The following is a 16,085-nucleotide window of genomic DNA, read 5'->3' as shown; positions in this document are numbered from 1 at the left end:
AGGCGGGTATCGCTGTCCTGGCTGTTTGCCTGGTTTGCCTGCAACACAGAGTTTTATTATTGTTTCCCTTAACATTAGGCCTACAAACACCAGGATGGCCTTATTTTAGAGATCATGAATATGTAGAGAGATGACAGCTGCTCTAAAGAGCGTATGTCTATAAAGAGAAGAAGAAAAGGAAAAACAGTATAACATACATGCAGGAGTAGGAAAGTGCATGGACGGGGAGAAACGGAGAAGCTGGATATAGTCCTTGGTTTATCCGATTTTATTTTAATTTTTATAAAAGGGGAATTCTTACTACCTGTAGCTGCTGAGATGAATTGAATTCCTGACTGTTACTTTTGACAGAAAGAACTATGTGTAGTTTGTCAGCTGAGACAAAGCTTCTACATACAAGTCTGACAAAGATGCCCAACGTGTTTCTTAGGGTGTATTTCAAAGTCACACATGGTGTCATCCATGAAGCTATCCAGCATGCCTTTGCATAAGTTGGTGACTTCACTAAAGCTGATCACACAAAAGCTGATCAGAATCACAGACTGGTTGGGGTTGGAAGGGACCTCTGGAGATCATCCCGTCCAAACCCCGGCCAGAGCAGGGCCATCCAGAGCAGGTGGCACAGGAACGCGTCCAGAAGGATTTTGAATGTCTCCAGAGATGGAGACTCCACCACCTCTCTGGGCAGCCTGTGCCAGGGCTCTGCCACCCTCCCAGGAAAGAAGTTCCTCCTCGTGTTTAGGTGGAACTTCCTATGCTCAAGTTTGTGCCCGTTACCTCTTGTCCTGTCCCCGGGCACCACTGACAAGAGCCTGGTCCCATCCTCCTGACGCCCACCCTTAAGTATTTATAAGAGTTGATGAGATCCCCCCTCAGTTGTGTTTTTTCCAGACTGAAGAGACCCCAGGATGCCAGAAGGAAACAGTTTGTCCACAAAGTTTTGCTACATTACCAACATAGCTGCTCCTAAGAGCAAATTTATAGTACAGATTCACCCAAGTCTTCCTAAATCCAAGGGGTGGTCTCTCATTAACTCCACTGGGCGCTGCGGTAAGCCCCTGCAGGCTCAGGCTGCAGTCTGAAGTGAGGTGAAAGCCTTGGTCTGTGGGCTTGCACACATTTGCCCGTTCCTCTGCGTGCATCTGCAGTAGCGTATTTAATGCTGCACGTCAGGATGTACTTCCAAACTACCTTGAAGTTTAGTAAAAATCCATTAAGCACTAAGTTTCCTCCTTTCTTAAAAGTGAAATCAGTTTAGCCTAGATACGTACTGAAAAGTGAGCGCTCTCTTAATGTGTGCGTGGGCACCCGTACTCAGTGTGTGAGAAGTAGCTCCAACTTTCTGTTGCTCTGGCTTGTAAGGCTACACAGAATTGTAAGGGAAAACATGTGCTCTGAACCTGGGCCCAAGCTGGTTTAGAAACTTTAAAACTCCGTTGCTCTGAAGTAAAACAGTAGACAATTAGGACATTAATCATAAGTAGAAGGGGCTGCTCATTTCAATGTATCACAAGACGGACAGAGCCAAACTGCACGTGACAGAAACGTCTCCACAGTTTCTGTGTGTGGTTTTTAGAGGACTAGGGCAATTGAAAAATAAAAGAATAGCAAACAGGGCTGAGATTTGGGAAGAAAAAATATTTTTAGTGTAGGAGACAGCAAGATGCCGAACTGGTTCACCACCAGCCCATTCCCTTGTTTTCAGCGCCTGTGTTTCACAGATAAGTGCCATCCTCTACAGCCTTCCTCAGGCAGCTGGGTTCATGACGGAAACAGTATGGCCAGAAAAATCCTCATGGTGGGGCTGTTCAGTGAATTTGCAGGGCTGTGTGGGCAAGGGCAAAACCTCACCTAGGTTTCTGAGATACAAAGGAAAGCCAGACGACAAAAACACTGAAAAAGCTGGAGAGAGAAGATTTTGGACATCTGTCCCTTCCACGTAAGTTCCCTGTGCAACCATGTGTTTCAGATGCCCATGGGCCAGTCTGACTCTTGTCATTCCAGCTTGTCTCTGAATTGTTAAGATCTCATGGGTTGTGAGTCTCCAAACAGCTCTTCAAAGCCGTGAATACCTTGAGCCCAATGGTGAAGGCACCAAGTGGCCAGTGATCTTTGCTGTTATGGCTGTTTGAGTGTCGCACAAATGTGGAATCACACATTCAAACGTAAAAGGGACTGAATCAAAATTTAATCAACATTTTTATTCTGTTCTCCGACTTGCGCTTATTGTTTCGTACCTGTGAGCATGCTGAAGCCCAGAGTGATTGAGGGGGCTTGCTGTCGTCACAGCTCAGTCTGCTCTTCGTGCTGAGCACTTTATGTTTCTCTGCCTGGAAGATTTCAAATAAAATAGTCTGTGTGTCTCATTAATCTGCTAACGATGAAGTTAAAGGTCTAAGTGCTTTAAAAATGTAACATGGATTTTAAGTTCAAGGATACGGTTGAAGATAGAATCCTTCCCTTCCATCCATCCTTCCATCCACCCTGTCTGCCAGCCCTCTCAGTACAGTGCCGTTTGAATACAAATAAGCCTAATGGAGAAAGGCTACGAGGTTACATTGGTTAGCTCCAAAGCGGAAAGGAAGGTAGATGTCTTCCTTGAAGACATCTGTCCATGTGTCACAAGAAACCACCACCACCCTTGATGTTCACCTGGCAGCATTGCTGACAATTGCGGCTGAGTCTTCGGCTGACGTACGTCTGAGAGGCTGAGCTCCATCCTGGCCTCAAGGAGAGGGTCATGGGGTCAGATGAGGGAGAAGCTGGTGTGGCTTTGCAAAGCCGTACTCAGCCTGTGTTGTGAACGGGCACTTGGTCTCTGGGGAAGCTGTATGAGCTTGGACAGATGCCGCACTCAAAAGACCCATGTATTTTCTCTTTTATAGTCCCGTGTTTATAGATTCATGTGTGTGTTTGTGTACACTCCATATTATTATTTACAGCTAACTCTGTATCCCTTGCTATTTCCTTCTCCCTCTTTTGTTACATTATATGCCATATTTTCATGCCATATGCCACTTGAGCTGCGCCTTTATGTGTACAAAATGTGTACCTAATTCGCATGCGTAGTTACTACCATTGTAGACACGGCACAGAGTGAGTAGGCATATTTGCATGCAATTATCTGATTTGCTTGCCCAGTTGTGGTGATTTGCATATGCAGATCATGTGCACAGTTGTACATTTACATTTTTAAAAACTGGCCTCAATGGTTTAAGCTGCCTCTTATATAATATCGAAGATCCTAGAACCCCCTTGGCTTTTCAGTATTATATCCCCTCAGTAAATGATCTCCGCGTTTTCATATTCTCTCTCTCCCCGTCTCTCGTCCAGTACTCAAGAGAGATTTAGTCTGCAGATTTATACATCCATTATTTCAAGGTATATTTGATCTTCTCCATATGCCTCTGTTAATCCACCGTAGCTGTAAGTAGAGAAAAAAAAATACCCTTGCTTAACTTTCAGAGGATATTCCACCTATCTGAGCCTGTGTTTCCTATTTAAACTCATATTTTTTTTCAATGAATTAATTCTGACGGAACTGAAAAGATTCTTTTCCTAATAGAGAATTCATCGGTTGCTGTGGGGAAATCCAAGACTCTAATATGTGATCTGGCACTGCTTTAGCACGAAGGGACCAAATGTGTCTTTGAAAGCATCTAAAGTTTTTCTGAGAACAGACCAAGTAAGAGGAAAGTGGCCAATTTGGTTTCTGTGCCTTAAGTTCTCTCAGACATGAAATTTGCTTTACCACAATTTCTCAATCGTACATCCAGCACCCTGGGACCTAACTCCTCCCACCCAAATGACTAGTAGAATTCTCTATAACTTCAGTAACTGCACCATATCTCTAGCTTGGAATAAACGGTCCCTTAGTGCTTGGTGCCCCCCATACCTCTAGTATCTGTGAACCATGTACGGATAAAGAATTCAGCTGAGCAATCTGCAGTTTTATCAGGCCACACTGAAACTTTGATTATTGCTTGTGCTTTAGACAAGTCTTCTATAGTAAATGTGAGAGAAATCAAGGAAAAGTTGCCATCTCAAAATATACCAAGAAAGCAGGACAGGATTTTTTCATAATGTTTCGAGGGGAAGGGAATGGAATAAAAGTTCAGCTGCAAGGGTATTTTATAACTGATTGTAATAACTCCACTTAAAAGTTATCCAGCAAAAGCCCGTGCATTTTACAATTATGGTTCAACTCAAATTTATATGAAAACATGAAGCAATCATCTAAGTTACCTGGAGTTCCCAGAGACAAGCTTGTGTTTTTCTCACAGTGGCAAAGCTGGTCTCAGCTTCCTAAAAAATCATCTGACAAAAAATTCTCCCATGTATGGCCACAGCGAAAGGGGCAAAAAATATTCATGCTCTCTCTAAATATTCCACAGTTCTGCTGAGGCCCAGTTATGTCTTCTGGAAAAAGGTTTTCTGCAAAGGTTGCGGAGCAGAGAAGGGAACAGAATACACAGCAAAGTAACTGGCTGGAGGGAACAAGTAAGGTCTTTGAGGTTACATATCCCTCAGGAGCAACAGAAAATAACATTACACTATGGTTCTTTCTCTGCCCCCCTTCTCCCCGTCACATCCGTCCGGATGCTGCAGATGCTGAGGCAGAGCTGTGAGCCCAACACTGCCACCCGGTCTTGTTCCCGGTCCAACAGGCGCTCAGTCTCTAGCATCCTTTCTTCTGTTTGCCACCGCCCCCTGCTTCAGATTACAGACTGAGCTTAGGTGCAGTACTGCAAAAGAGTTTTACCACTTCCGAATTAAATTAAACTTGCAAAGAATTTATGGGAATGAAAATCGAAAATCAAAGGCAAAGCAGCCTTTTATTCCTACCATAACTAGCTGTCCCCTTTCTCTCTTTTCCACAAGGTGTCCGACACATGATGAATCACAGGTATCAGTACTAATACTGAGATCTGACAGCTCAGCAGAGGCAGAGGAGAGAGGAGGAAAAGCTTGGAAATCACAACCACCTCTCTGCAGCTGTGATGGGACAGTTGCAAGCAGGTTCCACAGAGAGCGTGGCCTGGAGCGTGTGAGGTGACAACTGAAGGTTACACCCTCGCCTGCCCATGGGCTGAGGGGGATGCTTGAGAGTCTAACTCAGATTGTCCATCCTTCTGCACTTAGTCCTGTTCTGCTGTATTTTAACCGATGTGAAATCCCTCCTCAGGCACAGTTTTGAGTCTTGTACAGTTCATAAAACACTGTCAGAAAATTCAGAAATGCACCAGTGCATTCGTCTAAAATTCTCTCAGGATTTAGAAAATGCACCTACAGAGTTTTACATCTCTATACTTAGACGCTAACAAGTCTAGGTTGGTATTAAAGCCTCATACAAAAATGTAAATACTGCTTACCAGGGACTAAAACAGCCTTCAAGTAAGAGGATGAACCATCTCTAATTTTGTGCACACAGGTCATTCTGCAAATGTTCAGGAAATGGCTGAACAATGTTATTTCCTTGCTCAGGCATCTAGTAAAAGGCTTCTTTGGCTTAAACTGGATCTTCCAGAATATCTTGAAGAGAGAACTCTAATGCTAGTAATTGTAACGCTATGCTGAGAGAGTAAAGTTTCATTGCAGAAAACTGTCCGGTGTTTCAAAGGTTGTAGGGATGAGCAGCTTACACTAAACGGTTAAAGTTAATTGAGCTTCCATAGGAAGGAATCACACCTTCTAACACTGCAGAGAAATTATCTTTTCTTTTAACGAACTCTCTGGGCTGTGTGACAGCGTGTGGGGATGACATTCATGAGCCCGACTCAGTCCCAGATATGCAAAGTCACACGTAACTTTCGGTGCACTGCACTGCCTTGGGAGCAACTTTCAGCCGGTGCCACGCTGGCTGGACACGACAGAGCAGCAGATTGGCACGATTAACCTGGTGCCAGTATGTGCCTTTCTCTACTTAGGGGAGCTCACAAAAAGCTTGACAGGCCTTTGAGATGAGGCTTCACATTAGGGAAGTGGGTTTCTTTGGAAGATGTTGCAGATCTGCCTTGTCCTTGGTGTAAGGGAGAACTTTGTAGAGTGGAGCTGATGGTTGGACTCGATGATCCCAAGGGTCTTTTCCAACCTAAGTGATTCTATGATTCCTTATCTCACTGCGTAGGAGCAGCCTCTTCGGGCCCCGCTGTGCTCACCCACTGAATAGGGCGATTCCAGCAGAGGCTTTGGGAAAGTTTGTTTCAGTTCCTTCCTCCTTTTTGATTTGCTTTAAAAGCCCATTCCTGCCGCAATATACAAGGCTAACACAGACATAGCAGCGTTATTCCTTGCTGTTGTTTCCCCTCTGCAGGCTTCCAAGAGCTCCCCTGTAGCAGGGAGTTTGTGCTCCAGTCAAAGGCTGCAGAACAGAGCTGGGGCTGCGTCAGGAGCATCTCGCCCTTGTGGAGCATCACGATGGTGATACTCTGCAGGTGCTCCTCCGGAGGGGGCATGAGGAGAGGACTCTGTGCAGACCATGTGCACAGGAGCCACGTTTTTCCCTGAAGTGACAAACTGACTTTCCCTGCTTCCAGGCCCGGGCTGGAGGCAGAAATGCTGCTCCGCAGCCACGCGTTCTCCTCCGCGCCACCCGATGGACTGCACCGAGCGGGACTTACTGTGCCTTTAGTGAGTCACAGCGTTTTAAAGTTCATTAAACTCAAATTTGAGGGTTTCTTTAATGCTCAAAATACAGTTTTTAAAGGCCAGTCAGAAATTACCTGGAAATATCTCTCTTTGTGCAGGAAATTGTATGTAATTATAGCATACTACTGCCAGTCCGTGCCTGCCACTGTGTGTTACTCAGTCCCAGTTTATTTTTGGGTTAGAAGACAGGTTTGGGGTTTTTTTTTATTGAAATGCTGATTTTGAAACATCCAGGACCCCTAAATCTCTGCAGGCTACAAGTACAGCAGAATTTTGAGCATATTTTACTTTTAGGCCTCTTTCCCAGTGCTCTGCACTTTGAACAATCATATTTAAGCAAGAGTCTGCAATTCCCATGGATTTGTCCTTAGGAAATGTACCAAGAATCCCCTGGCATCAGAATTAATCATACCGAATAAAGAAAAATACGTTTAAATCCAGCTCCAGCAGGGAACCTGCTTTGGGATGAACTATGAATTCCAGTTCACTCAGCATCCTGCCTTGCAATCCCTGCTCCATCCCTAAAAATGAAACAGGCTATAAAAACAATGATTTTTATTGTCCGAGGTGAGATAAAAGAAAAAAAAATCAAACCCTATGTGGAAAGCTTCAATCAGAAAAACATTTTATAATTATCAAAGGAGTTTTAGGACAGTGTCATATGTAAAGAAATGTGTAAGTCTGTAGTACTGTATGTGGACTTGAGATTGAACACGTCCAACTGCAGTGCGATCGCACTCATGATCCAGGCGTGATCTGCTTATGAAGTAATAATGCACACAAACAGAAAGCAGTTTTGCGGTTGCAGAAACTAGTGAGCACAAGATTTTAAATGTGATCTTTATTCCCTTGAAAAGATAAAGCGATTCTTTACTCAGTATAGCATCGGCAATAGTATCTCAGGTATGAGATGTTGAAAATTTCTTTTTGAAGAAATACTGAGCAAACTGATCTTTTATCTAAGTGGAAGGAGGGGTGGCCTAACTAACAGAAGGGTTCGGAACCATGAGGGAATGGAGAAAAACGAATTCGGCTAAACTCACATGTTCAAAGGCTGAAAGTGCAAAACCTGTAATTAGAAGAATGTATTTAAAATGCCTGGGTTGTGCGACTAAGAGGGGCTATTTGAATTCTGAAAGTGCCGCTTCCTGACAGCAGGAAGCTTTGAATTCATATTCCACAAGGAAAATAAGAATTACTATAAGACACGGGCATAAACTGGTACAAACAGGTATATATTTGTCATGAATACTTAAAGGCTTGAAATTAGAATGAAGTGACTAAAAGTGTCTGACAACAAGAATATAAGAAGTGCTTTCCAGTAGGAACAGTGAGAGTTAAAACTCTTAACTGGACAAGCTGGCAGAAGGGATTTTCTGGTATAGTTGTCTATTGTGGGTCTGTGCTGTTTAATATCTTCAGCAACTTGGATGATGGGGATGGTGTGCACCCTCAGGAGGTGTTCACTGTGAGAGCGGTGCAGCCCCAAAACAGGTTTCCGAGGTGGGCAGTGAAATCTCCATCCTTCGGGATGGTCAAAACTCGGCTGAATAAGGCCCCGAGCCAGCCTGGAACCTGACTGGAGCAAGTGACCTCCAGAGATGCCCCCAGCCTACGTTATTCTGTCGTTCTATGGCTCTATTTATTCAAACATTAGAAGCACTAGGATAGCTGGTTTGAAAGTTTCTCTCGAAGGGTATCCTCCAAAAGACCATCTGAATGCCTGAAGTATGGCCATTCCCAGAATCAGGGGTGCTGTGAGGGGAACGTGGAAGCAAGGTGATATGGATGGGATGTTTGGTAACTATTACTAAAAAATGGGGCTGGTAATTGATGTACTGACTGAGAGGAATGTTGAGGGAACTACTATTTCAGAAGAGTTAAAGAATGGTGACACAGGAGGAGCTCAGAAGGTGCGAGTGGTTACTTGGCAAAGGAACAAAATTTGGGCTACGGTGGCAAAGGGACAACATTTAGCTGGTTTGTTGTTTCAAGATAAATGTTTGAATCTGAAGCAGAAATCTCCCCAACATAACAGCTTAGAATCATAGAATCATATAAGCATTTAGGTTGGAAAAGACCTTTAAGATCATCAAGTCCAACTGTTAACCCAACACCGCCAAGTTACCATAAACCATGTCCCTCAGCTCCACATCTACAGGACTCTGAAATCGCTCCAGGGGTGGCGACTCCACCACTTCCCTGGGCAGCCTGTCCCAATGCTTGACAACCCTTTTGGTGAAGAAATTTTTCCTGATATCCATCCTAAACTTCTCCTGGCGCATCTTGAGGCCGTTTCCTCTTGTTCTACCGCCTGTTACTTGGGAGAAGAGACCGACCCCCCCCCCACTACAGCCTCCTTTGAGGGAGTTGTAGCGAGTGAGTTATAGGGGGTTGTAGAGAGCATCTTTAGCGTGTTAGTGCATTTTTTGGTGCTTTTCCAAATGAGCTTTTATTTCCTTGGCCAGGTACACTGGAATGAGCTAGCCTGTCATTTCAAACGCAGCAGGGGTTGACACTTACACAACGGATGTGTGTGTGTGCGTGTGCACATGTGTGCATTTGGTGGACGTGATTTGCATGCAAACAGTATCATTATCAAGTCGATAGTTGACTGTTTGACCACACATGGACTTTGTACACATAATAGCACCTCTCAACTGTTTTAAAATCTTGCCTCAAAATCACCTTTAAAATTACAAATTAGCCGGGTGGCGAGAGCTTTGCTGAGGTTAGAACACATGTATGTAAATTCTGAGGGCAAAGCTACATTAGAAATTTAGTAAGCCACTAAGGACTAAGAAAGAAAAAAACAGAAAAGCAAGATTTTGTGGTTCTGCCTTTAGCTAGATGAGCTGTTTGAGTCTTGATTGACGTGTCCATGTCCTGCGTATGTCACCTTCCAGGAAAGGGTGACACAGTGCTAAATCAGAAGCCCACTACATCGCCGTCTCTTTGAAATAGAGACTTCCTATTCTGGACCAACATTTTAAAAAGCTTTTCTTTTCCCTTTCCTTTTGAAAACCCGTTCTCTCTCTTCCACAGCTGGGGGGTCAAAACCATCCTTGCTGTAGTTCCACCAAGGCTAATTTGGCCCATGTTTTTCCCTATCTCTCAGCCAAAGACCCAATTAAAAGAGATCCTGTCAAATCACAGCGCAAAGGGAGTTATTTCCTCACTAAACGCTCTCCCTGGGCTAAATCCTTTATGTGAACTGTAGTCTTTTGCCAGCCCATGGGAAGCTGGTGGCAAACACATCTGATGTGTCTGCTCAGTCAGAAGACCCTATTTCAGCAGGAAATATCTGGACCTACTTCTCCTTACTGCTGCTCGTAAATATCCCCTTGTGGCTATCTCAGCAATTACATGGAGGCAGTCCTGAAAGCAGGCATTTTTTCCTTTTTTGTAATGGGAGAGTTCATTTATGCTGAGAATACAGTTTTTACCAGACTGCCTGCAGGACAATACAATAAAAGATTTATCCTTAATAGCATTTCACTGAAGTTTCACCACAGGAGACTGGCGTTTTGTTGTGCTTTTTTATATTTCCCCCTTCAGTTGCTATGAAAGTCTCTGCTCTTAGCTTTTTTTTTACAGAGCATAATCCCTAGATGTCCTCTGCCACCTTGTCTCAACTGAATTTTTCTCTTTTCTTCGATCCTTTCTCATCTATGACACACCTCTCTCCTTTTTGTTCTGCTTTTCTTCTCCTATTATGCAGTGAAAGGAAATTTAAAAAGTAACTGGTTATGAGCACAGTAACTATGAAGTTGGACAAGCCATCTGTAGCAGAATTAGCATGAAATAGGAACTAGCCTTTGCTTACCTGTAACTTCACGTTTGCTTTCTCTCTAACTCTCTGTTTGACGCAGCCTGCTGATTTACAAGCTTCTCCTACATCTCCATGACTGTCCTCCACTCTTCCCTCCAGGTCGCTGCTGAGCCCAAAGCGCACCCCCATCTTCCTGGCTCTTTGAAGGTCACCCTGCTCCAGGATCTATCTCATCTTTTGTCCAGGTGAGGTGCAGACACTTAGCTGAACTTCCAGAGCTTCTCCCAAGGGAGACAGCACGCTGCAGAGGACAGATGCATGCCTCCGCAAGGGATGGGATTCTCTTGCAAAGTGCCCGTCTCTTCCCATTAAGCTTAGCAAGCTTATACAAGGCACTAAGTGCCAGGTGGCTAAATAAAAGAACACAGTCCTGACTGAGTGATAACACTGACAAATTGCCTGAATCTACTCCAGTTCTGCGTAGTCCCTCCTGAGTCCTCTGGAGGTACAGTGATGTCTAGTGTGCACGCACTGGGTTGGCTGGAGGGAGGCTTAAGATAATATCCCATCTCACACCAGTCCCCCCTTGTCTGCCTCTTGTTTCTCTGACACTAAATAAGCAGAATGGTACCTACCTTCTTCCTAAATTGCTGGAGAACTCAGGGTTGCAAAGAGCTGCTTGGGCAGCACGTCTCACAATTAATGTTACCCTAAGCTTCCTCAGGTGCCTGACTGTTTGAATATCTAAGAATTTATGGGCATTTGGCAATGTCTAAAAATGAAAAGAGTCTCTTTAATATGCTTATGATAAGTATTTGCTCTACTTTAGAAAGCTATTTTTATTCCACTCAGACATTTGTTAAATAACTTTTTAGAACTTGAACACTTACTGCTCATTTTATATGTGAAATAAATCAATCAGGTTTAACAAAGGAAAGAACCTGGTTTGCCCACAGCCCTGTCTGAGCACAGAGGTGCCATTTTGCAATCTAATGAAGCTTTCAGTTAAAGAAATTGAAGGGGAGGGGGAAAGACTTTGATGCCAAATAAAAATGATTCAGCATCCTCCTAACTTTGACAAGTAGCATGACTTATAAACCTTCCAGTGGAGCAGTATAACAATAGATTAAGAACTTGTAAGTCTAGACCACAGAAGATACCTACCAACAATGATGCATCCTCCCCGAATCTGAAAGAGCTTTGGGAAAGGAAAGGGCCCCAAGCAAAGTGATGAATATAAACAGAATATAGTGAAGAATACCCATGCCATGGGTTTGGACTCATGGCAAGAACTGCTACCTGCATGCACTCAGCGTTCAGTAATCATGCTTGCCCAAGTTACTAAGAAGACACCGAGATGGCAGACTTTTTAGGAAAGGGTTTGTCTGTGCCTTGCACAAAAATGAGATACTATGCCCTGAAATGGGGCTTCTTTGCTATTAATAACACATTCTGTAATGCATAACATATTTTGAAAATGAAGCACTTGCTTCAGACTCTGCCTAGCTCAAGGGACACGAGTGATAGGGTGCCGACCGCCTCTGGTGTCAAACAGAGCCCCACTCGAGTAATGAATAGCGCTCTTCAACTCCATAAAATCAGAGCACAGGACCTGCGCAGGTGGATTTACCACTGGAATAGGATATCTAGAGTTGCTGGTGTAGCCTGTCTCTGCCTGTCTTGGCACTTGTGGTGACCACTGCATTTAAATTCAAGAGAGTGACTGACAGTTACGGTTCGTTACGGTTCAGGGCTGCTATGCTTTGGCCTCATATATGCTTAATGGACAGCAGATCTTCAGGGCTCCCCAGCACTATTTGTGGCTCTAACATGGCTACAATCTCTTACACAGCGCTCAATTCTCCACTGTTTCTAAAACAAGACATTATTTTTCCTTTTATTTTCCTGGTGCTTCATAGCTAATCAGTACAGAGTTTAAACAGGGATTTATATATATATTTTTATATATATAAAAAAAAGAAGAGTTTCTTAACACCTTTATGAATCATCCATACTTCACAGACTGAGGTTATTACCAGATGGGTATTTGTCGAGGCCTGTCTGAAGAGACTATCGGTGACTTTGATGTATTTTTCCTTTGCTGCTAACAAATGGGTCACAGCCCAGTTATGTGATTATACAACATGTTTACAACTTCTGCCATACTGAAGATGCACAGAATATTGCTTGGCAGGAGCCAAGACACGCATCTTGCATGATATAAGAAGTTCTGCCTCTCTGCCTTCCATCCCTCTACATACACAAGGCACCTCACACAGACAAAACTTCCTTGCTGTCATATCTGAGAATGGTGGGGCTGAGTCTCACAAACAGAAAGTCTCTCAATCTTGAATATGCTTTCAAGCTCATCAACAAAAAAGGATTAAAATTCTACTGTGTGAAGGCTTCTGTGTTATGAAGTATCATCATGCAAACACTTTAAGTGGTATTCTATAATACAGTCTAGCCAAGTTCAATTTTTACTCAATCACTTGAAATGCACTTAGGAAAATTGCTCTTTTGCTGTTTTCACAACAGCTCTGGAAGTCAGCCTCTGGTTTAATGATAACTGCTTTAATCACAGTTTGGCTTGTTTCATTTTGACAGCACTGATGTAACAAATTATTTATTTTCTGTATGTTAAATATACTATCGTTGCAGCTACCAGAATTTTGTTACTGGTGCACTAAATGCAAGCGACAAGGTTTGCATCTCATTAAGGTAATTTGTGTGTGCATAATTTTCAGTAAACACAGTGAATGAAATCACTTATCTTCTCTACCAAAGTGTCATCTGAAACTATTTGTGCTGCGTTTAGTAACGGAAGTTTTTTTTCAAGCCCCACTATATATAGCAAAACATGTGTTTTCTCAAACAGGAGAGCCAGACTGTAAAGCGAACACAGCATCCTCAGGCAGGAATTGCATTAAAAAATATTGTTACACCATTAGGCTGAACAAGCCCCCTCTCGTTTGCCACAAATCGCTGTGTTCTGCTCCAGGTTCGATTCAGCAGGGTAGGCAAGGAGGAAAGATGTTTGTTCCTGCACCGCGAGCAAGGGGACGGAGGAATTCTGTCACTAATTTGTTCTGATCCTGCTGCCTCATTAGGGCAGTCTGTGAAAGATGGGAAATGTGTACTATGTCAGTGAACGTGAACTTTCTGCATGGAGCTGTTAACACAGTAAATAGCTCAGGAGGAGGGAGGGAGACAGCTGGAGTACATTGTGTTTCATAAAGACTATACCAGGGCCTTGAATCTTCATTTAACCCATCACTGAGGTGACAAATATCCACCGCTTTGCTGCTGTGTGATGCCGCTGCTGCTTGCCTGTTAATTTATCTGTTTTCAGGCTGTCTAGACATTGTTTGGGTCAAAAAGTGCTGTCTCTCCCCTGCCGTGGGATTTGCCTGCTCAGCTCTTGCTGCAGGCTTCTCTGCCAAACGGGCTTTACAGAAGAATGCTCCCTCTGTCTGGGTGGCTTATTAAACAGGACTCCCAATATACGGAGAGGTTTTCAATCAGGCTAAGGCTTCCTACGGATAAAGTTTATTTTAACCTCTTCTCTCTAAAAATACAGTGTCGGGAATAAATAATTCGAATACTTTGGGTTTTTTTCCCCTTGTGATTAAAAATCGGCCTAAAAGCGTCCTTGAACTGTTCTCTTATGAGGTTCCAGCAGGTTTTGGATGGTCCAACCCCAGACTAAACTAGGTGCCAACCTGGGGCCCGTGCTGTGCCTTCTCTGGGGTGGTACTGTGCCCAGCACTTATCAGAACCCCTTGTTGTTGTTGCCAAATTTTAGAAAATACTTTTTAAATGGTACTTCAAGTTAAGTAGAACTAGTAATGAACATCTTGGCCATATAGTTCTTGGGAACACTGGTAAAGATGTTGCCCTTTGGCGCACTTAACTGCAGGGATGTTTTTTATGTGAAGAAATCATCCAGCTGCTTTACCCAAATTGTTGCCATGAGATTCTGTTAGATTCAGCAGGAGATGACCAGAAGTTCCATAAAAGCAAAATTCCCCTTAACTACGAAATAATGTTGTATTGCATTATATCTTTAATATCAGGATTGCTTTCCTAATCTACCTGCTGTGATCTTAGACTGTAAGAATTATGTCGTATTTGGGACTTAATGAAAAGTGTTGTCTTTTTTTTTTTGACGGAAAAATGGGGTTTGTATTAACTGAAGTATTTTGCAAGGACTACAAGGACTATGGAAAACATTTGTTGATATTTGAAGAAGTAAGTCTCCCCAACCAAGGCACGCTACGTGCACTGCATGGTGGGAGCTGTCATTCCTATGTTTCGTGTTTCCATTTCGTTGTATCAGTCAGCCTGACTTTATCTTCCAAGATCACTTCTTACTGCTCCAACACAGGGAAGGTAGCCCAGCCAAGGGAGCCATAGTGAAAGATGGGACGGGCATCCGTATTAGGGCCCACAGCATGCTTCTTATGTGCACACGTTGCTGTGTGTTCAGCAGAAATACTTAGAATTCTTCTTTTTTGCCATAAATTCACATTTACGCTTAAATACTTCCGATACATGAAAAATCTGAGGAAAAGAAATCCACCCTTACTGGAAAAAAATCCTCCCAGCCCTCTCTGCTGGTTTGCAGGTCAGCACAGGGGCTGTGTCTGCTTTCCTCGGGTGGCCTGGAGATCCCCTCCGAGCTGGCAAAATTCTGTCACAGGTCCCACAAAGGGAAAGGGATGTTGTTGCAGAAGATTAACCTCTCGGGATTTTCAGCTGATTTTTTGGAGGACAGGTCTCAGTTTTCTCACATCTGTTAACTATACCCATTTATTTTCTGAATATTTTCTGTGAAAAAATCTTTGCTGGCCATTCTCTTACTGGAAAAGAGCTCATAACCCTGAAATGGGCACCCAGATGAGGTGGAACTCGTACAGACTCGATTGACTTCAGCAAAGTTTTGCTTGAACCCTGCTCTTGGCCACCTGGCGTATACCCAAGAACCAGGCCCTCAGAGTTCAGGCAAGTGTGCCCAGACAACTGCAATTAACTCTTTGAACCCAGCTCTGAGAAATTTTTACTCTCAGCTTTTGTGCTCTGCCGGGTCGGCCGGGATTAGTGCCTTTTAAGCACTTTGCTAGCAAGACTACTGAAGAGAGCGTGGAAGCAGCATGTGTGCAGATGAACAGAAAATCCTGACAGTGTTCACCCAGGCTGGCTTTAAGTCACTCTCACTGCAAGATTCTCAGGCTTCACATCTTTCCTCACAAAGCAAGGACTACAGAGAACCTCTGTTCAAAATTTTCTGCCTCCTCCCCATTGGAATTTAAAACAAAATGTCATGTTTTGTTAAAGCTTACTATTACAAAGGCTAAATTTTAGGCCAAGTCAGACCTGAAAGAGTTCCTTTATTATTTTTTTTCCATAACTAATTCTATATTTTTTCATAGAATTTGCATAGGTTTTCTGAAATAGCTACAATCAATGTAGTAGTCTTACTGAGCACTTTCCAAAATACAAACTGAATAGAGAAGTACTTTGTCTGATTTACTTGTAGATCTACAGCTACAAGATTTTTCCACTACCCTTTTTACTCTGAATGAGTAGGTTAAAAGAAGAAAACTACCCATATCTTCAAGATGATTATATAAGGCTATTATTCGCAGGACTTCAAAGCTTCTCC

The sequence above is a fragment of the Larus michahellis genome, chromosome 12 (assembly GCF_964199755.1).
Source record: "Larus michahellis chromosome 12, bLarMic1.1, whole genome shotgun sequence".
Classification (NCBI taxonomy): Eukaryota; Metazoa; Chordata; class Aves; order Charadriiformes; family Laridae; genus Larus; species Larus michahellis.
This window is presented reverse-complemented; position numbering follows the sequence as displayed.